At 38.3% G+C, this 24,520-nt stretch overlaps 1 long non-coding RNA gene across 11 annotated transcripts in view; it reads right to left on the reverse strand.

Annotated features, from left to right (window-relative positions):
- The window catches only part of LOC143664480 (uncharacterized), a 224,880-nt gene that overhangs the window by 153,159 nt on the left and 47,201 nt on the right, over positions 1-24,520 (reverse strand). For all 11 annotated transcript variants that reach the window (XR_013166581.1, XR_013166479.1, XR_013166572.1 and 8 more), the window contains exon 2: positions 14,638-14,731. This is a non-coding gene — a long non-coding RNA (uncharacterized LOC143664480). The remainder of the gene's footprint in view (positions 1-14,637; positions 14,732-24,520) is intronic.

The following is a 24,520-nucleotide window of genomic DNA, read 5'->3' on the forward strand; positions in this document are numbered from 1 at the left end:
GGAAACAAATCTCTCTAATCCTTGTTTCCTCTCCTCTGATTCAAAGGTATTGAGGGTATACCTTCAACCTTTCAGCTTTGCTTGCTTTATTTACAAATGAACAGTTAATATTCTAAAGCTGAAAATCCTGCTGAAAATGTGTTTTAATACTTTATAATTTACTTAATTCTATCTATAAGATGAACACCAAGAACCAAGATGAGGATTTTAATTGCTGGCTTGAGAGAATTATCATCTATCCAACATTAACCACTGTGAATCAAACAAATATAAAGAAGCACACTTATAGCTGTTAGTCCTTCAGACCCCAGTGAACTGCCAAGTTCATTTTACTCTACCCTGCGTCAAGGAGGCCCACCTACAGGAGATAAGCCAAGGCTGGCAGCTGAGGTAGTCCTGTGATTGCTGTATGTTGTGGGCTTTAGGCTGCATTAGAAATGAGGCGGCTGATTTAGAAGGTTCACCATGAACTAGTCAGTCTAGAATTACAGACTATGCAGGTTGTTGGGGCCTTGGATGCACTGAAGATCTTCCACTAGATTCTCAACATCACAATCTGGCTAATGCCCAAACACCTGTCATGAAAAGGAAGTCACTTTTCTCAGCTAATATTAAAAAAAAAAAAAAAGAAAAGTTTTTAGAAGAGTCTTTCTTACTTTGAGCTAACATGTGCCTTCTGTATGTTGTGACAATACAGAACAGGTCTTATCCTTATTCCCCTTGAAAACTTTTCAAACATTTGCTATAGCAGTTAAATTCCTATTGTTTACCCAACTGCTTTTGGTGAATATACCCAGTGCCTTCAATCAGTGTAGTTTAACATGGATATTTCTTGAAGTTAATACTCGTAGCTTTAAGAAAGAGACAAGAAGTCTCAAGCGGAAATTAGAGTCATTCTGAGATGAAGGTCCAATCAACAATGCTGCAAATTTAAAACTTCATTTTTGTTAGTTCACTTGGGAGTGATCTGGGCAGTCATCCATAATAATCTAGTTCAGAACAAATCAATAAATACTATACAAGTCTAAATTATATCACTGTTTGGAGTGAAGTACCCATCAAGCAGATTGGAACATATGTGTATCTGCTGACTGTGCATTACTGTTTCATTAGAAAGAAGCCTTTGGGAAACCATCTGAATTTCAGAAAAGTGTTTATAATTTAAAATTAAGCCTGAGGCATTTAAAGTCTCAAATGAGCATAATAGCTAAACACACTGGCATGGCCAGTGAGAGCATTGTTTTGATAGATCTTGAGGGTCTGACAAATTCTGAATGAATGATTCTCCTTTATCAATATTCTTTGTCATCTCAAAAGTCTTCCACCAGGACATCTATGTATTTAGGCGCATGTATTGTGGAAAAGTCTGTGCTCTAAATTCAATAAGTATTTATGAAGTGAATACTAAATAAATCAATTACAAATCTTTGGGATAGGACAAGGTCAGTTGAAATTTGAAGGACTCAAATGTTTTATTTTAGTTTGTTAATTAGTTAATATTTTGTAAGCATATTCTTTTTAGATGAGATTTTTAAATGCTTCTACCCTAGGTTTCTTCCTATAATTTAGAAAATACTCCTGTCATCAACATTTAAATTAATCTTTGAGAAGGGTGAGTTAATTCTGAGATGAAGATGCAGTATATCCTTTTTATATTGGTTTCTACTGAGGAAGGTAGGATTTCTGATGTTTTCCCCATCCAACTCTGTAAATGTACCACATATGACTCTGTAGGTCCTGTGCTTTGTCTACAGTAGAGAGAGGTTTCAAAAGAAGATGATGCATGGTCCCAGTGTCTGGGTAAAGGAGGAGGTGAGTTCATCTGCTGAGATTGGTGCAGCTGAAATGTGGTAAGGAAGCCCAAGCACTAGGGAAAGCTTAGAACTGCTTCTGTGAGGAATGCCCCAAATAGTTAACCAAGGATGAGAAGAAGGAAAGTGGAGCAGGCTTAAGGTTACAGATTATGAATTTGGAATTGAGTCAGTGTGCAGAGTTTTGTAACTTTCTGTCGGAGTACCTGGCTGCCCAGAGGAGAGAGTCAAAAGGTTGACTTTATCTAGCACTGAGAATTAACAAGGCAGTGAAGAACAAAGGACAAAGTAGACATTTTGGCATTGAGTAACTGACCCTGAAATAAGAAATGCTTTGGGGCAGTTGGATAGGAAATGTCTCAAAGCAAAGGGATACTACCCACTTAAAAAGGTACATAATGACTATATCATTATAAACTATATAGTTCATACTTGTATGGGTTCAGGATCTTATTGTCCTCATCAGAATGATCTTCCTATATTTTCTATCCTTTGTTTGATTCCTCTACTGCTTTATACCTTTCAAGTGAGGCACCCACCATAGTATCATTTTCCCTTACCTGGCTGGTAAAGTACACAAGGTGGCAGACAGTTTGGTTGGGACTCTGCTGCCACCAAGTGGTCTTTGGTCACGCTATATGTCCATGTTGTGTAAGCTAGAAAGAAAGTAAGTGAAAACAAAGATAGAGCTGGAAGACTTGGATATAAATTTTCAAGGGCTCTGGAGTTCATAACGATGATTATAGGGGACGAAGTGTAGAACACAACTTGGAACTAGCTGAACTATACTTTTAAATGAGGTAAATTAAAAGTGTTTGGCTTTCTCAAGCCAAACATTATTTTCAACTTTCAGTGACGGTCCAACACATCTTCACCCAGGCAAATCTCCCCATACCTGATACCATGCAGTTTTAAGTATATTCTCCTAGGGCAGGAAAATATCCTGGATGTCTCTGTCAGCTCACTGCCTGAAATAGTGCACCTACTCACAATACCTTTCTCACCATTTATGACATTTATTTTCTACTATGAAATTTCTATAAACCAGGTTTCCATCCAGGAGTTCTGAATCAGGGGTTAATGGACCCTGGGCTTTGCTAATCCTCTGAAATCAAATGCACAAATTTGTGTTTGTGAGTACATGCCTATTCTCTTGCTTTTCTAAAAAATTAAATTCTAAAAAAATAAAAAATTAAATTAAATTCTTTAAGGAATGTGTGACACACAAAAGAAAGAACAGCACTTACATTAGGCGGTTTGACATCCTTTGATCTCAGGGAAATTTCTGAATCCTCCGAAACTCACCTCCTCTTCCATCTTTTCTGAGTTTGTAAAATTTTTTTGGAGTTAGTCTCAACCTGTCTGGATAGATCATTTAAACAATCCAAACACAGGGAGTCCAGAATAAGAATGAGGGCCTTCAATCCTGCATAGTTTAATGTAATGCCTGGATATATCTCAGAGTATATTGGCATATAATCAAAAAGTATTGGCAAAGACCCTTGAGGGATGGGAAAGAAAACATGGAACTATTAAACATTACTATTGGGGAAACCCCGGACACTGTGCCAAACATTAGGGACACGCAAATCAATAAGCCTAGCCCTTGATCTTGAGGCTTGCTCTTGTGACACACATTATGTAGCAGAGAAGCTTAGCCTACCTACAGGTATGCCTAAGAGTCACCTCCAGAGGACCTCTTTTGTTGCTCAGATGTGGTCTTTCTCTTTCTAAAAGCCCAACTCTGCAAGTGAAACCAGTGCCCTTCCCCTTACATGGGACTTGGCATCCAGGAATAAAAGTCTCCCTGGCAGCATGAGACATGACCTCCAGGGTTGCGCCTGGCCCTGGCACCATGGGATCAACAATGCCATCCTGACCAAAAGGGAGAAAAGAAGTGTAACAAATAAGGTATCAGTGGCTGAGAAAGTTCCAATAGAGTTGAGAGGCTACACTGGAGGTCTAACACATGCTTCAGTTAGACATTGCTACCTACCATAACTTGCCAAACCCTAACCAAAATATTCGTGTCAATCCTAATACCTAGGGCATTATATAAGATTCTACAAAGTTGCCATACATTAAGCTAACTTTCCAAAACCTACAACCTCCAGATGGGTCCCTGGACTAGATAAGTCCTGAAATGCAGAGGGGCCAGTCCTTCTAGAACATCAACTAGTTCCATCTCTCTATCCCATATTATCAATAGCCCCTTCCAACGTGCAAAAGTTAGAATGGCCATAGCCCAAATATGCCTAAAAAGTGATGTTGGAGTCATACAGAGAAGGTTAGGTTTAACATATGAGTATGAGTGCTGAATCATTACACTGATATTTCTTTTAGCCTCCAGTACCTGGAGCAGCTAGAAATAAAAACCTAAAATTGCAGAATTGTAGCCCATACCAAACTCTGAAATTGTTCTACAACTAATTGCTGTGATGTATTTTGAAATTTATTGCTTATATATATATATATATATATATATATATATATATATATATGTTATTTAAAGAGAAGGAGGAGTAGAACAGAGAAGATAGGATTTAACAAATGGTATGACTGCTGAATCATTTATTGATATTTCTGTTGGTCTCCAGTGTCTTAGAGCAGCTAGAAGAAAAAACAAAAAGTTGTGGAACTGTAACCCATACCAAACTTTAAAATCTGTTCTAAAACTACTTGTTAAAATGTAATTGGAAAGTTATTCATTTTTTTGTATATATGTTATGTTTCAAAATTTTTAAAAAAGTTTATGGTAATTAGTTATTCAAGCTTTCCATATGGCTCCAAATAGTTCAGAATTCCTGCACATCTGCTTCCTGGAAATAAATTGGTAAAGGGCCTGGGTAATTTGGTTCTCAACCACACTGTTATCCATCAGCTAAGTGTTTGGCCAACATAGATGGATTCCCTTCTTCACTTGCCAAAGCCTGAAGAATTTCCAGAGATTTTCTCATTCCTTATTTGGGAACTTTACATTTCCACCATCTGAGATCATATGCTTGACTCATACCTGCTGACCTTCTGATAAAAAACCTAGATGGAATAGACAAATTCCTAGAAACACACAAACTATGTACACTGATTTCAGAGGAAACAGAAGATCTCAACAAACCAAAAATGAGTAAAGAATTGAAACAGTAATCAAAAACCTCCCAGCAAAGAAAAGCCTAGGATCAGGATTTACAGGAGGAATTTTACCAAACATTCCAAGAAAAATCAACATCAGTCCTGCTCAAACTCTTACAAAAAAACCGAAGAGGAAGGATCACTCCCTAACTAATTCTATGAGGCCAACATCACCCTCATACCCAAGCCTGATAAAGATACCACAAGAAAAGAAAGCTACAGGCCAAGATCCCATATAAATATAGATGCAAAAAAACTCAGCAAAATACTAGCAAATTGAATCCAACTTCACATCAAAAGAATTATACACCATAATCAAATAGAATTTTTCCAGGTATGCAAGGTTGGTTCATGTAAGAAAATCAGTTAATGTAATATACCATATTAAAGGAAGAAAGGGAAAAAATGCAATCAACTAACTGATCATTTAAATCTGAGGAAAGTCCTCACAGCAACAATCAGGCCAGTGCTTGCTTGAACAAGCATCTGGACACCAAAATTAGACCAAGTTGACAGATGAATTTAACCATCACAGGTTGTAAGTCCCTTTGCAAAAGTATTGTGAATAGCTACTCTAACTACTTGCTATGGTGTTGTAGAGACCTACTCCAGTAGGTCTGGCCTTTCAATAAATGAATTATAGGTCTGAAAAAGAGGTTAGTTCTAGATAAGAATGTCTTGATTTTCTATCATGGGAGTTGACTCTTCCATGTTCTTTTTCTGATATTTAAATCAAGTTATATATTCATTGTCTGCTAATATATCTAACTGCACATATTAGTCATTGCCACAGATGCCTGAGGGCAAAGGTCCCCATGTCATCATCCTGGCCTTGTTGTCATTAAGATAACTACTTCCACTTGTCTTGCTACAGGGTTATTATAAAAATTAGGATAGCTAAATAACTCCAACTGCCACTGCTCACTCACCTTAGCACTGCCAACTGGCTTCTGTTATTGCAAAATTCTATCATTCCCATTGCTACTAGGTAATCCAGTTTCCCAACAGTATCTCCTAGTCAGCTAGCACTGAGTTTCTAAAGATTGCTAGCACCACTCTTATTAATGCATTCCTTGCTGCTTTAGCAAAGAGAGTGTTCTCTGGACCTTCCCAGGAAACAATCTTCTGGTGGCCTCTCTGGTCTTATTTACTGAATCAGTTCTAAGAGCCTTTTGACCCTTTCCTCAATACTCTTCTAAGGTATTCCAAGCATCTCCACCTAATTTATTGTAGACATAATTTTTTTCTATAAGCTTCAAGGAGCTATCCCAGCAGTTTATTAGGACTGGTTCCAAGTGCCTTTATCAGGACAAAGTGGGGGAAGAGAAAGGGAATAGCGAGGACAGTGAAAGAACAAAGACTTACACCTTATCCCCACTGATAAACTCTCACAGTACAAATCAGTCCAAAGCTGAGGGAGAGGAAATGCTTTGAAATGGATGACAGTTTGAAGTTTCTAGCTCTATGGTACTTTTTAAAACCTGAAAAAATTAGATTACTTAAATACACATCAGAGACTGGAAAGCCATTGGGTCGGCCCATGATATTTCCAAGGGACAGGGAAGGAACAGTGGACAGTGTGTTTTAAGGAAGTAGTGGGATAAAGATAGAACTTTCATTTTGAATTACAAATGATTCAAATAACTAGTTGCACAAGTGTTGAAGTAAAAACTGCTATCACAGTTGTGAGTTATTTTTTCCTATTAAAAAAGGGGTTATAATATGCTATTACTTGATGTGAAAACACTAGTTATTCTGTCTTTATAAACATATGGAGTGTTCTAGTTTGCTAGCTGCTGGAATGCAGCACACCAGAGATGGACTGGCTTTTAATAAAAGGGGATTTATTTCATTAAAAATGTGTAGTTCTTCAGAGGAAAGGCAGCTAACTTCCAACTGAGTTCTTTCTTACACAGGAAGGCACAAAGTGATTCTGCTGGCCTTCTCTCCAGGCCTCTGGGTTCCAACAAGTTTCCCCAGGGTGATTCTTTTCTGCATCTCCAAAGGCCTGGGCTGAGCTGCGAGTGCTGAGATGAGCTATGCTAAGCTGTTCAGGCTGTGCTACGTTGAGCTCTCTCATTTAAGCTTCCAGCCAAGTAAATCAAACATCATTCATTGCAGCATGCCTCCTAGTTGACTGCAGATGTAATCAGCAACAGATGAGGTTCACATGCCATTGGCTTCTGTACACAGCAATAGAATTAGGCACCATCACCTGGCCAAGCTGACACCTGAACCTAACTACCACATATAGTAAAATACATTACATCTGTATCCTGTAACACATGAACTAATCTTGGAATCTGGGAATTAATAACATAACTACCATACAAAAGTTTTACTAATGCACCATGGGAGTTCCAAAAGGAAAAACTCAGTTTTTCCATGGGGGCAGGGGTTGCCAGTCAAAGGTTTTGTGAAGTACATATATTTAAAGGATCTTAAAATGTTGAGTGTAATTTGGAAAGGTAGAGAGAAAGAAGTCTTTCCAAGTAGAGAAAACAACAGGTAAAGGCATGGCATTATGATACTAGGGATGAGAAATCCAATTTGGACAAAAGAGACCATGGGAAATAAATCCTGGAAAACACATTTGGCATGTATCTGAAGAGTCCTTGACACCAGGCAGGAGGGTTTATATTTCATTTGTAGGCACAGGAGAGATTGATTGAAATTCTAATACTACTCTTGGTATTCTCCAAAAGAATTATTGAACACAATCTTCAAGTTCTTGTTTGATAAACTGAACCTCAAGATAGAGTTATTGGGAGAAGGACTCCACTAAGGAATCCATGGGTATGGACTGGCTAAGGGAGAACAGTGGCTGGGGGGTAACTATACTACATGCTCTGATGGGAAGGACTTTGCCAACAAAGAGAATACTTAAATTCTTGTCTAGCTTTCTCCACCAGCTTCAAACAGCTTTCCCTGGGGTATATTCTTTCTGCATGGGTCTGTCTGGCTGTGTGGGCTCTAAAGCTTTTTCCAAAATAGTTCTCTCTTAAAGGACTCCTTGAATGGGTGGAGACATATCTCCATGGAAACCACCTAATTAAGAGGTCCCACCCACAATTGGGTGGGTCACATCTCCATGGAAGCAACTTAATCAAAAGGATTCCACCCATCAATATCAAATGAGGATTACAGAATATGGCTTCTCTGGGGCACACAAGAGTTTCAAACCAGCACACCAGCTAAAATACATTTTTGCCTACATTGAACAGCACAACCAAGAGGTCAGAGAAAACCATGCCACTTTTAGTCTGAGTTCCTTGAAGCATAACATTGTTCCCAAGTGCGGGAAACTTCTAAACACAAACCCCATGGAAAACTGTTCATGAGGCCATAAGTGCCACTTACATTTGGTGACACATATGGCTATATGAGTCCACTCCTGAACAGGATGTGGATAAGACAATCCTGTCTCCAACAGCACTAGAGGCATTCATGAGACCAGGGACTCTCTAGTAGAAGACACCCCTGCCCATGTTTTTCTCCTTGGGAATGATGGTGGGCAAAGGCATGGAAAATATCAATCACCAAATCTCACTCTGTGCAGCAGAAGCACAGAGTCAGGTCTAGATAGATGGAAGCCAGACAACAAGATACATTGAAGGGCCATACAGGAAAGACAAAGATAGGTAACTAGGGAAAGACAAAGGAAGGGGTGAGGCCTACCTTCAGGGTACTATAGCTCTTGTTACTAAAACATAATAGGTGGTACAGATTGATGTGATGCTTTTGGAAATCTATGCTGATGCCAACAGTAACAGGAGAAATGGTGCCCTCTAAATTAAGTATTTAGACCATGATAGGAGCCAATAAAAAGCAGGAGGAAAAGGGCTGCCAGGGCTGGAAAGATTTAGAGTATTGCATAGCTGCTCTTTGAAGGCTGAGTACTGAGAGTGATGCAAGAGTTGCTAAGTCTTCTCTGTGCTCCTACTGTGACAGTGAAGAAGACAATTCAAATTATGAGCTTAATGAAACAGATAGTGAAGTTTAACCTTCACTGTAGCCTAGTATTACTCCATATTCAAGGTAGTCACTAAATACCACCCCCTGTTTTGAATGGCTGCTTTTAGCCTCTTATTGGACCTTAGTGGAGACTTACCATTTAATCACTGATGTGTTCTCTGTGACTCTAAAGCCAGAACTGCCCATAATCATGTGGGCACTCACTAATCGTACTAATAAAGTAGGACAGGTTCAACAAAGCTTCCTCCTTAAATGGAAATGGTACATCTAAGAGCAAGCCTCAGCAGGATCTCAGGGAGTTAACCAGCACCATGAACAAAGTTCTACTTAACTGGATGGGACCAATCAGCACACAGAGGATTTTCCTGCCCCACCTTTAGATAAGTGGGGTAGTCCAGCTGATGTTATGTGTTGGTTCACAGATCAAAGAGCAAAACTCATAGTTGATGGAGTATATTGGGCCATGTGGAAATCTGTTCCAAGAATGACCACCTTTTGATTGAGACTGAATGAAAGTGTTCCATCCAATGGATTTATCTCCATGTGGTGGTGATGACCATTCAGGGTACTCCAACAACATTCTGTTACATATTAATGGAGTCACCAGTTCTTGCAAACTATCCATACTATCCAATGACTGGCAAATCGATTAGATATTAGAAGTTCCTCCATATGGACACAGGTGCTAAAGAACAACTTATGGAGTAGGAAATTGAATTTGTCACCATTGTTCACACTCATTGCAGATGACCATTTGAAGCAGAACGCATATGGAATATCCATGCTGACCAACCATGTACTCAATAAGTTGCTATTATTGCCTAGAATAGCTATGATTTTCAAAATGCAAAATAACAAGTGCTGGTGAGGATGCAGAGAAACAAGAACCTCCAAATATTTTTGATAGGAACGTAAAATGTCATACCTGCTGTGGAAAACAGTTTGGTAGCTCCTCAAACAGATAAACATAGAATTAAATATGACCCAGAAGTCTCACTTCTAGGTATATAACAAAAGAACTGAAAGCAGGAACTCAAGCAGATATTTGTACATAAATAGTCATAGCAGCATAATTCACAATAGTGAAAAGGTGGAAACAACCTAAGTACCCATCAAGAGATGAATGGATAAACAATTGTGTACATTCATAGAATGGCATATTACCATAGAATGGTAAAAAGAAATTAAGTTCTGATACATCTGTAACATCGATGAACCTTGAAGATTTCATGTTGAGTGAAAAAAGCCAGACACAAAAGAAAACAAATATTCTATGGATTCACTTATATGAAATAACTAGAACATGCAAACTCATAGAAACAGGAAGCAGAATATAGGTTACCAGGGTGAGGGTTGGGTGGATGGCAGGGGAGATGGGAAGTTAATGCATAATGGGTGCAGAGTCTCTATTTAGTGTGACGGAAAGCTTCAGTAACAGATGGTTGTGATGGTAGCAAAACATTGTGAATGTGATTATGCCACTGAATTGTATGCTTGGGAGTGGTTGAGATGGGACATTTATGTTGTATATGTGTTACCACAATTTAAAAGAGAGAGACTAAAGAGACAATGACAAATGCAATGAATGATCTTGGATTGGATCTAATAATGGAAGAGGAAATACCAAAAGGACATTCTTAGGGATTGAATCATATTCCCTATAAAAGCAGGTCTCCCACAAAATCCCTGGTCCTGTGGGTGTGAACCATTTGTAAAAAGGACCTTTGAAGATGTTATTATTAAGTTGTGGCCAAACTGAATGACAGTGGGCTTTAATCCAATATGGCTGAAGTTTTTATAAGCAAAAGAAACTGGACATAGAAAGAAACCCTGGGGAGCAGCCAGAAGCTGGAGGCCAATGGATCCCAGAACAGAAGGGTGAAGATACCACCATGTGTGTTGTCATGTGATGGAAAAACTAAGGACCAAGGATTGCCAGCAGCCAACACCAGAATGACACTGTCTTTGGAAGAAAGCATCACTTTATTGATGCCTTGATTTTGGACTTCTCCTGGCCTCAAAACCATGACCCAATAAATTCCCATTGTTTAAGCCAACCCATTGTATGGTATTTATTTTAGCACTAAGAATTGAAGACAGACATTATTGAGACAATTGAAGAAAACTAGAATAAAAACTGTATGCTTTATATCAACATTAAATTTCTTCAAATTAACTGTTCTTAAAATGCTTACATAGTTATCCTTGTTCTTAGGAAATATTTATGTAATTATTAAATGGTAAAGGAATATGATATATACAACCTACTCTTAAAGGGTTAGAAAATAGACAGATGGATAGATAGACGTGGAAATAGAATGATAGAAGAAATGTGGAAAAATGTTAAAAATTGGTAAACTTGGGTATCTGGGCTGAGGGTATATTGGAGTTTTCTGTATTATTTTTATATTATGTTTGCAAATTTCCTGTAAGTTTGAAATTATTCCAAAATAAAAGATTTTTTGTTTGTTTGTTTTGTGTATGATGCTGCTGGCTGCTGTAAGGAAACAGAATTTAGTGGGACAAAAGATGAAAAGGGAACCCCCTTTGGAGATTATCTCAATAATCTAGGCAAGAGATGAAGGTGGCTTGTACAAAACCCTAGAGGTAGGATGTGAGATATACTCTGAAGATAGACTCAACAGACTTTTTTGTTGGGTCATATATGGAATGTGTGACAAAGAGAGGATTTAAAAATTAATTAAATCTGAGAGGCAGATTGAAGGAAAAGTCAGGAACTCACCTTTGAACATCAGAAGTTCAAAATAGTCATTAGACATTCAAGTGGAGCCATGGAGGATGCCACAGACTAAATGATTCTGGAATTTTGGAGATGTTTGGATTGGGAATATAAATGAAGGGTGGGGGGTGGGAGGGCACTGGGACCGGATTCCCTAGAAATCGACCCTGAGATAAGGATTTAAGTGCAAATAGTTTATTTGAAAAGTAAGCCTAAGAAATACTAGTTGAGAAGTAGAATAAATGAAACATGGAAAGGAAAGAAGTCTATAAAAGTTACATTATGAAGTAAATTACCCCTACAGGCAATTGAAATTTAGTCCCATTGTGCAACCCAGGTATACAGTGTAGAATACGCCTCAAAGTTACCCTAACTGAGGGCCCAGAAAGAAAGATAATTACCCACTGAACTGCTATCTATCTTTGTTTGAGGGATGCTCTGGAGGCATTCACTCCCCAACATTTTCAGCTTATGAGAGTCCAGTGTTCCCCATGCCAGTAAAAGCCCCCCAAACAGAGAATCAGAAATGTTTTCATTAAGCCGCCTCCTTTGTGTAGATATGTGTCTTGAGGGGATATGTGTGCAGTACCCACATCAGGAGGCTGTCTGAGATGTCCTCAAGAGTGAGTAAAGTTAGAGAGAAAAGGTGTTCAATCAGCAAAGCCCTATAGCAGACCAACGTTTGGAGGTCAAGGAAATGAGAAGGAAACAGCAAAGGAGACTAAGGAGAAGAAAGACAAAGAAGACCGAGGAGAGGCCAGTGAAAAAGAGAGCATGAGGTGCTTGAAATCAAAGTAATAAAAGAAGGTTTTAGAAGGAGGAAGAAGAGATTAACCTCATCAAATGCTGTAGAAAGGTCAAATAAGATAAGAATTGAGGATTGGCTATTGGATTTAGCAATTTGGGGACCACTGGTGACCTTCACCTTTTAAGGTGTGTGTTCAAAAGAGAAGAGAAATTACAGACTGCCTGTATAGACAACTCTTTCAAATACTTTTGTTTAAGGAAATCAAATGGTAGCTGGAAGAGGTCTTAGAGATCAAAAGAGAGGGCTTTTGGGGGGGGTATATATGTGTGCATGTGTATTGCATGCATGTTTAGGAAGTGTTTGTATTGTGATTATATTGATCTGGTCAAAAGGGAAAAATCAATGATGCAGGAAAAAGGGAAAATTAGAAAAGTGATACCCTTAGTAAATGAGAAGGAATAGGACTTTGTCAGCCAGAGGGACCTCCCTTAGGAACACAGACCATTCATCAACAGTAACACAGAAAAGGTAGATGGTATGGCCAGATGTAAATGGGTGGTGGAGTGTGTGGGAATTTTCTTCTGAGCTGCTATGTTTTTCACAGAAGCAAGGATGTCAGATGAGAATTTGGGGAGAGAAACTGTTGGAGGGTTGAGAAGACAGGAGAAGGTATGAATTCAGGATTGTGAATAGACAAGGAAAATATAGAAGGATAGTTAGGCAGTACCAAAGGCCCATACATGGTTGTACCTTTCTTTTGCTATGCTCAGCTACTTAAGGTGCAAACGTGGAATAGGGGAGAATTGGATTTAACAAAGGTTGAATATGCTTTATTGACAAGCCTCAACATGTAATTTTGCTTCAGGAAGATATTATATTGCAATTAGCTAAGAAATCAGATTTTTTTTTCTTGGGAAAAATCATCCTGAATTCCAAGAAATATAAGTGAAGAGAGATTAAGGAGATTTATGGGGAAGTGAGGTAGAAGTTGCTTTACTCAATCGATTTTGAAAATGTTGCCTTGCACAAACTGATCTGGGATTTAGTTAGGAAACAATAGTTTAACCCCCTAACCCTCAATCACTGTTGTGAACTGGCTTTCCTCTCTGAGTCTCCTAACTGGTGGACTCTGTAGCACTGATTAGTTCAGAAATCAGAATTCAACATGCCATTTAACTGTTAGAGTTGTAAACAATCTGTTCCAGATTAGAAGTGACTGAGTATATATAACAACTATAGAGATTGTAAAAAGCAAGAAAGGAAAGTATGACATAGACTCAACTTTCTCCGTAAAAATGGTTTATTCTACACTGTTTAATGAACCTCTGGTCAAAGATTCTAGTAAGAAAACTCTTGATCACCTGAAGCTGGATAATCTGAACCTCTGTTTTGTTTCCCAAACAACTAATGAGTAAAGACACTATGTCTTTCCGACCCAGTCTCCAGTTTCTAGGTAAGGTCAAACATTTGTAAGTGTTCAGAAGACATCTATAACACTTAGCCAAAGGATGTGGGCAATAAAGGGAGATGTCTTAGTTTTCTAGGACTGCCATAACAAACTAGGTGGCTTAAACAACATAAATTTATGTCTCACAGTTCTGGAGGCTAGAAGCTCAAAATAAAGGTGTTAGAAGGGCCATGATCCCACTGAAGTTTGTACAGAAGTATCTGTTCCCTATCGCTTTCTTGGCTTCTGGTAGGGGTCAGCATTACTTGGCATTTCTTGGCTTGTGGCATAACTCAATTTCTGCCTATGTTAGTGCATGGTTGTCTTCTTTTTCTGTGTTTTGTCTGTGTCTGTGTGCAAATTTCCTCTTCTTGTAAGTCAACCTATTGGATTAAGGGCCCACCCTACTCCTGTATGACTTCATTTTAACTTTTCACATCTCCAAACACTATATTTCCAAATAAAATCACTCTCAAAGGTACTAGGGGTTAGGAATTCAACATATTTTTTTTGGAGGACCAATTCAACACATAACAGAGTGAACTTATATCTTAGTAAAGTGAAAAAGTTAGGAAAAGTCAAAGGGGCATTCTTGGGTTAGAGAAAGAGGCTGAAATCACTGTAGCTCTGAAAATTTTAGGATGTTTCTCTTAGGTTCCTTTTAGAAGAATGTGGCTTCTTCTCCAGAAACCAAGTTTCTGATAGCTTAGAAAACAAACAGTTATTTTGACTCTATTATCCAGTTTCATGAAAATATACAAAGATTTTGTTAACCATAAGGTCATACCTTTATGATTTAGTCAGCCTGGTCTTGAAATTTCAGCTTAAGGAAGGAAGGTTCCAAGACACATGCCAGTTCCTGGATTTCTGACTTGGCTCATCTGAAATGAAAAGAAATAACAGTGAATACTACATTTTGATGTACCAGTGTTTTTATTCACTCTGTTCTCTGCCTTAAGTGTCCTTACCCCACTTAGGAATTCCTGCCTCTTCTTCAAGATTTGTCCAAATGCCATCTGAATCAATTACATCTTCTATACTCCCACAGAACTTGTACACCTCTGTTAAAGGACTTGTTAGATTCTTTTATAACTTATTTTTACATATTGTCTGGAAGACTCCAGAGAAAGTTCAGGCCTTATTCATGTTTGTATCACCAGCACCTAGCCCCCATAGTTCAATAAATGTTTTTGTTTTTTTTTTTTATAAAATTAAGAAATGCAATGCCTTAGAAAATCTAGTAACAAATCCAAAATTTCTCCAAATTGCACAACTGCTATTATTTAACTTCACCTAATTTAGATTACAAACTATTAGGATTTAACAAAGTAACACAGAAATCAGGGCAACCTATGTGAGCAAAGAGGTTAACTCAGTGCAAATTATGGAGATCAATAAGGACTTGCTTTTTCACCATTATTGTTGGGGAGAGTACAAGATTCTTGGACACAGTACACACGGGAGGTAGGTTCATCCTATTTTGGATTAGAGCTCAGCAAAGGCTTTCCAGTATTAATCACTGAAGAAACACACTGAGCCATATTTTCCTTCATTTGGTCACTGCAAAAGCTGAAGTGCTTACTCCAGATATGGTCAAAATTATGTTATCATTCTATGGTCTGTACAAACACCTCCTTTCATCATGTTTAATTTGCAGTTATATCTGGAATTTTTAATGTTCAAAATGAGTCTTTAGTTATATAAGGGAAATGTACTGAACAAGAAACATATATAAATATGTTCCATTGGAAAGATGAAAATACCAGTGAACAAAAGCTGAGGGCAGGGATATAAGGGGAAGGTCTGGGTAGGTAAGGAATATATAATCCCATGGGAATATGTAGTTGCTGCCAAGTAAAACCATGGGAAGAGGCTACAGACTCTTTCTATGATTCAGACTAAAATCAAATTTGTAAAGGAGTCAAAATAGATATGAATCATTTCCTCTCTTGTCCATTGTGCTCATTCGTCAAAGCTGGTAAGAAGTAGTAATAAAAATCAGTCTGTTGTGACAACTGGAAATATTTGTATTAAACAATCTTCCCACCAATAATTTCAACAGCTACTAACATTCATGACATAATAACTAAATTCTTTAACCTACTGACACCCTCATAATCTGGCATCATATACACTATCCCACCTAATTTCTCACAACTTCTCCATTTTGGTCAAGGTGGTATTCTTGCTACTCCCTATATGCTACACTTTATTCTTTGGAGTAGAGTCTCTCCCTTTATCTGTCCTCACATGCATTTTCCTTCCTCTTCATCTATTAAAGCCAACTTATTCTTAAATTCCAATGTCAGACCCATCTGATCTGTGTGGTATGTCACTACTGCAAACCACATTGGTAGCGCTCTGCTCTGAATTTCTACACTACCACTTGAAACCTGGAAGCCCAATATAATGTTTCTATTGAAGTCAACCTATCATTTATGGACCCCCACTGAGTTCAGACACTGTGCTATTAGTATAACATTCCTTGATTTCTTAGCTATTGAATAAAAATTTCTGTTCATCATCTTAACAGTTCTTTATTTCCCAAAGATGACCAAAATAGCTAAACATTTTTTTTATTTAAAAAAAGTGAGAACCACTGTGCTGGTTTGAAAGGATGTATGTCCCCTAGAATAGCCATGTTTTAGTCTAAATCCCATTTCATAAAGGCAGAATAATCCCTATTCAATACTGTATGTTTGAAACTGTAATCAGATCATCTCCCTGGAGATGTGGTTTAATAAGAGTGGTTATTAAGCTGGATTAGGTGATGAGATGTCTCCACCCATTTGGGTGGGTCTTGATTAGTTTCTGAAGTCCTATAAAAGAGGAAATATTTTGGAGAATGTGTGATTCAGAGAGAGCAAAACGGAACAATGTAGCCACAAGAAGCAGAGTTTACCAGCCAGCGACCTTTGGAGATGAAGAAGGAAAATGCCTCCCAGGGAGCTTCATGAAACAGGAAGCCAGGAGAAGAAGCTAGCAGATGACACCGTGTTCACCATGTGCCCTTCCAGATGAGAGAGGAACCCTGACTGTGTTTACCATGTGCCCTTCCACTTGAGAGAGAAACCCTGAACTTCATCGGCCATCTTGAACCAAAGTATCTTTCCCTGGATGCCTTTGATTGGACAGTTCTATAGACTTGTTTTAATTGGAACATTTTCTCAGCCTTAGAACTGTAAACTAGCAACTTATTAAATTCCCCTTTTTAAAAGCTATTCTTTTTCTCGTATATTACATTCCGACAGCTAGCAAACTAGAACAATCACTTTTATTTTCTTTCACAGGCTGAGGAAGAATTGCTGGATACAAAGATGTTAAAGCTACTGGAATCTCCGATATTAACCCTTCAAAATTAAGAGACACTTAACACAAATTGGTAACTAATTAGGTGCAGATAAGGGAGTGCTGGCATTGGAGCTATTGACCATTTCTGAGTATCCAGAGTGGTTAATGAATAAAGGTGGCATATGCTAAACCTCACCACCAGATTCAGAATGACAGTAATTTCTTTGGAATCTGCATAAATATTTATGAATGCTATGTCTTCTTGTTGAATTGTTCCTTTCATTAATGCATAGTGTTCTAGTTTACTAGCTGCTGGAATGCAATATACCAGAAACAACATGGCTTTTAATAAGGGAAATTTAATAAATTGCTAGTTTACAGTTCTAAGTCTAAGAAAATGTCCTAATTAAAACAAGTCTATAGAAATATCCAATCTAAGGCATCCAGGGAAAGATACCTTGGTTCAAGAAGGCCAATGAAGTTCAGGGTTTCTCTCTCAAGTGAGAAAGCACATGGCAAACATAGCCAGGGCTTCTGTTTCAGCTGGAAGGGCACAAGGCAAACACAGCATCATCTGCTAGCTTTCTCTCCTGGCTTCCTGTTTCACGAAGCTCCCAAGGAGGCATTTTCCTTCTTCATCTCCAAAGTTCGCTGGTTGGTAGACTCTCTGCTTCTTGTGGCTATGTCATTCTTTGCTCTCTCAGAATCTCTTTGCTTTCTCTTTTGTCATTAGGATTCTAATAAACTAATCAAGACCCACCTGAATGGGTGGAGACATGTCTTCACCTAATCTAGTTCAACAACCACTCAATTGAATTGCATCTCCAGGTAGATGACCTAATTATAGTTTCAAACACAGTATTGAATAGAGATTAGAGGACATGGCTGCCTTTACAAAATGGGATTAAGATTAAAACATGGCTTTTCTAGGTTAAATACATCCTTTCAAACCAGCACACATAGTGTCCTTCTTTGTCTCTTTTAATCGTTTTACATTTGAAGTCTAATTTGTTGGATATTAGTATAGCTACCCGTGCTCTTTTCTGATTGTTGTCTGCATGAAATATCATTTCCCAACCTTTCACTTTCAACCTATTTTTGTCTTTGGGTCTAAAATGAGTCTCCTGTAGATAGCATATAAATAGATCCTGCTTTTTAATCCATTCTGCCAGCTAGTCTGTCTTTTGATTGGGAAGTTTAATCTATAAACATTTAATGTTATTACTGTAAAGGCAGAACTTTCTTCAACCATTTTATCTTTTGGATTTTGTATGTCATATCTAATTATTTTTCTTTTTATCTTTACTCATACTCTTCATTTCTGTACTCTTCTCTAGACTTCTCTCTCCTCCCTTTTCCTATCTGCCTGTAATGCTCCCTTTAGTATTTCTTGCAGAGCTGGTCTCTTAATCACAAATTCTCTCAGTGATTGTTTGTCTGAAAGTATTTTAAACTCAAATTTTTTTCTTTTAAAACTTTAAGTATATCATAGCATATCATACTACTGCCTTCTTGCCTCAACAGTTTCTGCTGAGAAATCCACAAATAATCTTATTGGGCTTCCCTTGTATGTGATAAATTGCTTTTGTTTTACTACTTTCAAAATTCTCTTTGTCTTTGACATTCAAAATTCTGATTAATAAGTGTCTTGGAGAAGGTTTATTTGGATCTATTCTGTTTGGGGTACATTGCATTTCTTGGATCTGTAATTTTATGTCTTTCATAAGAAATGGGAAATTTTCAGTGATTATTTCCTCATTAGTCTGTCTCCTCCTTTTCCCTTCTCTTCTACTTCTGGAACACCCACAACACACATATATGTGTGCTTCATATTGTCATTTAATTCCTTGAGACTCTGCTCATATTTTTCCATTCTTTTCCCTATATTTTCTTTTGTGTGTTGGATTTCAGATTTCCAGTCCTCTAGTTCACTAATCCTTTCTTCTTCCTCTTCAAATCTATTGTTGTAGTTTCCATTTTTTTTTCCATCTTCTATTGGGCCTTTCCTTTTCATAAATTCTGTGATTTGGTTTTTCAAACTTTCAAGTTCTTCTTTTTGTTCACCCAGTGTCTCTTTTATATACTCCCTCAAGTTGTTAATTTAATTTTTTTGAGATTTTCCAAGTATATTCAAACATCCTCAATTAGTTGCTTCAACTCCTGTATCTCATTTGAATTGTTGGCTTGTTCTTTTGACTGGGCCATTTCTTTCATTTTCTGGGTATGACTTGCTATTTTTTTCTGATGTCTAGGCATTTGATTTCCTTAATTAGTTTATTCTGGAGGTTGCTTTCACTATTTTATCTAGGATTTTCTTGTGGGATGGCTTTGTTCTCTATCTGTTCTTTGGCATTCAGTTCAATTTATTCTAAACCTCTAGTATAGGCTCTGTTTAAGTGATCGGAATTTTTCAGTTCTTGTTTTTCTGTTTCTTGTCCTGCCTATATGGAGTTTTTTTGTTTTTGTTTTTGTTTTTTTTTTCAGGAGGTGGATTTCCTCAGATATTATAGACCCCAGTCATATTTTCCCAGACCAGACAGGCCCATGTGCCAGGAGGAAAGAGTAACTAGCATCAGTTTTCCCTGAGGGTGAGATGCAGCAGGTCATTAGACTTTCTAATGAAGCCTCTATACTGTACTTTTCCTGTCCTGCTCAGCATGTGGCATTCATCTGTCTGCATCTTCCCACCAGCTTAAAGTGATGTGGTGCCTTTAATTTCAGCAGACTCTCTCTGACAGGGGTGTGGTTGAGACAGACAGGAGGTTATGGCTTTAATTGTTTCAGTTTTCCAGTCTCTGGGCCCTGAGTTCCTTGAAGGAGAGATTCCACTTGAGCTGGGCCCCACCTTTCCCTTGGGGAAGATACATCCTTTAGGGAATTAATTCCTTTCACCTGACTAGTTCCTTTGTCTCTCAGAGAAGCTTAATTCTGCCTTTGCCTGCAGGAGTGCTGGAGACTGAAAGTGCTTCCAGTTCTATCTAATGAGCTATTAAGGAATAGGGGAAAAAATCCTTTTCAGAGTGGGACCTGCTCCTCCTGTTTGTCAACCAAGAGCTTGCATTGGTACATGGCTGTGTATATCTCCAGGCTCTATGTGCCCCTTTTTATTGGGGTCCAGCCCTTTTCCAGTATTTTGTGCTGTCCAACTATAAAAACTTCTGGTGGTGTTTTTTTCCCCCCCATCAGCCCTGCCCCCTCTCTGACATGGCAAAAACTCCTAGTACCTTTAGTGCTTATTCCAGGTTTACTTGTGTTGGGGGCCTATTTACAGTAGTCAAAATTTGTAAATTAATCCCCTAAGTGGAGCCTGGTTAAATTAAGCCTTTGCTGTTAGTGAAGTCTGTTTCCTTTCCCCTTGGAGAATCAGCCTGCCATACCCATGGGGAAGAAGCACTGGCTTCCATGGCTTGGGGGACTTACAGTTCTGTATGGGATCTCAACTGTTCCACCTGGTGCAGGCTGGTGTACACCGTGTCTGATAACTGATGTCTCCCCAGCAGTTGTTATGTTCCTGGCTATTTACTAGATGCTCTGGAGGATGAACTAAATTCCACACCTCACTATGCCACCATCTTGCCCTCCTCCTAGTTAGATGTTCTTCTTTTGGATCTGAATCTTGCAGGAAAAGAAATGGCCAAGAGTAGAATCAATTCTCAAAGTTGGGCAATCCTAGTTGTCATAAGCACATAAAGGATATTCATGTGGTAACCGTTGCTTAATATCTGAAACCTTGCTTCTATTTCTGGGTAATGTCATCTCTGTATTAAGAAAATGTCTCTGAATGCCAAGAAATTTAACCTGGTATTTTTTAAGGTCAACCTAGTTCATCTGTAATGAATGAAAGAAAATCTTTCTAAAAGAAAAAATGGTAGTCTGCCCTTGAGTGACTTTTCTGTAGTTTAACCACTGTGTAGATTGACAATATTTTTTTGTCAAAAATATTTTTCTCTCTCTTTTTACCTCCATGAAAGGAATATATTTCTCCTGCCATTTGACTTTGGGCTTGGCCCTATGACTTGCTTTAGCAGATATAATACAAATAGGGGGTTGAAATGTGCTTGAGTGGCTGGGCTTGCCCTCCTGCACCTATGTCATGGCTATGAGTAGAGCATGACCTGGGCTAGCCACTTGTCCAAAGAAAGGGAGGACATAAAGAACAGAGCTTCCCAGCTGACTTGCAGCTCTGTGAGATTAAAAGATTATTTTAAGGCCCTGAATTTTGGGGCCACTTGGTACACAGAGTTTCTGTGGCAATAGTGAACTAGTATATATAACAATAGCTCTACGGCCAGATTTTCTTTAGTTCTGTTGCAGTTTCCATGAAATACCGTACTTGTCCCTAAAAGGTACAAATATATTTCCTTATGGTTCCTAGCCCAAAGAGCAGAGAGTGCTTCAGACATAAGCTCCTTTAATATTTTTTTCCATATTTTTTTATATCATGTTCTCTTCTGAGTACTGGGGGTGCTCAGAGGGAAAGTGATGAATCTATGTGCACAGGTACTTAATTGCATTCCAGACTCAGAGGAATCTGATCATGATCCCTAAATCTGTCACTGAATCATTGACTGTTAAGAGCTTAAAGGTAGGATGCTGTATCAGCAATGTTCTTGGCAAGAAATAGCACACTCAGCTTTGTTGTTGGTATTGTTTTGTAGAGGCAATTTATTAAAGGAACTATTTACAAAGGTATGCACAGGGTTAGAGGAAGCAACAAAGGATGTTGAGGCATCCAGAGACCATCCGGGGTCTGAAAAGCAGGAAGAAAACCATGTTACCAGAACACTTTTGAGAGTTACAGCCAATAAGGAGTGCCCAACATTAGCTGCTATTTTGGTGATAGTCACTGCTAGAACCACAGTGAAGCAGAGAGGGAGTGGGAAGAATAAGTAACCTGACCTCTCTCCTCCCAAATTCTGATCTGCCCATACCTCTCACTGGCTAGAGGTCAGGAAACCTGAGTGACACAGTCCATGGAGGTCAGCTTCCCAGAACGAAGAACAGAAAATGGGTCTAGGGAGAATCAAAGAATAACCAAAAGAGAATTTAGTAACACCTGCCCCAGTTTCCTCAGGAAAGAAAATACAGGGGGAAGGCAAGAAAGGTGTTAAGCTTACAAGAATATTGGCTACAGAAAGTTTACAAAGTCTTTGATTTTTAATTTAGCAAAAAATATGAATAATTAGAAAATTCATGACTGGACTAGTAAGTACTCTGTATTACACTATGCAGACCCAAGGATTTCTCTAAAAGTATTGTAAGACAAGTCTGTGGGACCAGAAGGCATCAGTGAAATTAACATTAAAGTACTTGGAAGATCATTATTTTTAGGTGGACTATAGAATTAAACTTCTATAGTCAGTCACTGTTCCTGACTTCACCAAAGCTTATAGACTTGTGGAAATTCAGTTTATTAGTATGATTTAATATGGTGTGATTAAATGCTATATGACACGGAAAGTAGAGAGTGCCCTGGAAATGTATATATTGGGGATACTAAACAACTTCTAGGAGGGAGGTTAGGGAGACCTTCCCAAAGAAATTGATGGACAGTGGTAGCTAGCTAGGTAAGGAACAGGTGGTGGTAAGTATCCTGGCAAGGGAACAGCATGTGAAAAATACAATAGGCCAAATTAATAAATTCATGAAAACATGCTCAACATGTTCAGAATCTCTGGAGTTGGAATTTGGGTTTGAGTAGAAATGTTAATGGACAGGGAAGCAACATGTTAATGGATAGGTGTCTTGGTGGCAACAAATTTCCAGAATCCTACATTGTTTCAATTTTAGGATAATCTTTAAAGGTTCTTGACCCGTTATGTGGAGCTATTTATTAAACTTATAAACCTATGACACATCCATAAGCCCAAACTTCCCAGAATTTGTACATTTTTTTTTTTTTTTGTAAATGTTTTAGTAAGAGGAGGGTGTGGAGAGCAAGGGATGCTGTGGACTCTTTGGACCACACATATGCATTCATACACGTCAGCATCAACCATCTTTCTTCAGCAAATTTACTCTTGCTTTCCATTTTTTGTGGAAAAAAAGCAAAGATAAGTGTGTAACATTAAAATATCAAGCTTGAGGATGTCTTTTATTATACACAGAAGTATATTCATGTGTTAGGAAAAAATATATATTATACTAATTTGCTTTGGGTAAGCAAGTAGTTGACTATTCACTCAAACTCAAATATGCTGAGACACACTTCTTTGGTTTTGTAACTATTTCTTAAGCTAGATCTTCAGCTACAAAGAAATCTCTAAGAAGAATATTCTGAGGATAGTGCCAGGTATATTACAAAGGACATGAATTCAAGACCTTTGGGTATGCTGAATGAAGGAAGCACTTCGACTATCAGAAGATTTACTGCCAACACATTCCCATCCCAATATTATTTCATTATTTTATTAATGAGGCTGTTTGATATTATGCTAGTGTAGATTGGTTTACTCCAGAATAGACCTTGAGACTAGGATTGAGTGCTAGTAGTATATTTGGAAGGCCACCCAGGGAGCACAGGTCGTGGGGAAGGGTAGAGAGACAGGCAAGGGAAGGAGGCCAGTATGGGGTGCATCAACGACTAGGTTGCTGCCGTGAGGAACTGAGGTTCCTTTCTAAGGAGGATATCCAGAAGGTAGTATAGAACATGCCTTAGAGGTGTCCTACTCAAAGGATGAGTAAGATGTAATATTTAGCTACTAAATCCCATCTGTCATTATTTTGAGGGTTGTTTCCTGGGATGTTAAATCTCTAGCAATCCAAGTCTGCTTGGCACCCAGCATGCTTCTATGATCGCACAAAGCGCTTATGCTGAGGGATGCGGGTATTCATAGTAGAAAACAATCAGCATGGATAGGAACTCTGCGTGCCCAAAGCACTTACTTCAGACATATACTGAAATTAAACACACTATTAACGCTTCTTTTAATGAGATGAGACTTAAATGCCAGCAACAGAGGGTGGCAGGATATGAAATGCGTAAGTTATAATCCTTCTAATAGCAATCCTACTTTCTTCGCACACTGGATCCTTGCATGCTTCTCCTCAACCCCCAAAGAATCACTGAAGGTTAGGCTCAGGAAGGCCTGAAAAAATTTCTGCTCATCTTCTCCGAAGACATTGGGAACAGGTCAGAGGTGACGCTTTACAGAGCATAGCCAGCAAGAGAATGCAATGTCTCTTTAATATCCCAAGGAAATACTAATGCTTTTTGTGCTGTAAATTTTAATCATCCTGTTTCTCTGAGATTTAAAAGTCAAAAGGATTATCCATTCAAAGGGAAATATTGAAACTTGGGTGCTTACTGTTTTTCAGATCACATTTCCATATAGTTTTGTGTCTTTAGATTTTATGGAGTGCCTCCATTTGTGTTGCAT

Source organism: Tamandua tetradactyla, chromosome 1, assembly GCF_023851605.1.
Source record: "Tamandua tetradactyla isolate mTamTet1 chromosome 1, mTamTet1.pri, whole genome shotgun sequence".
NCBI lineage: Eukaryota > Metazoa > Chordata > Mammalia > Pilosa > Myrmecophagidae > Tamandua > Tamandua tetradactyla.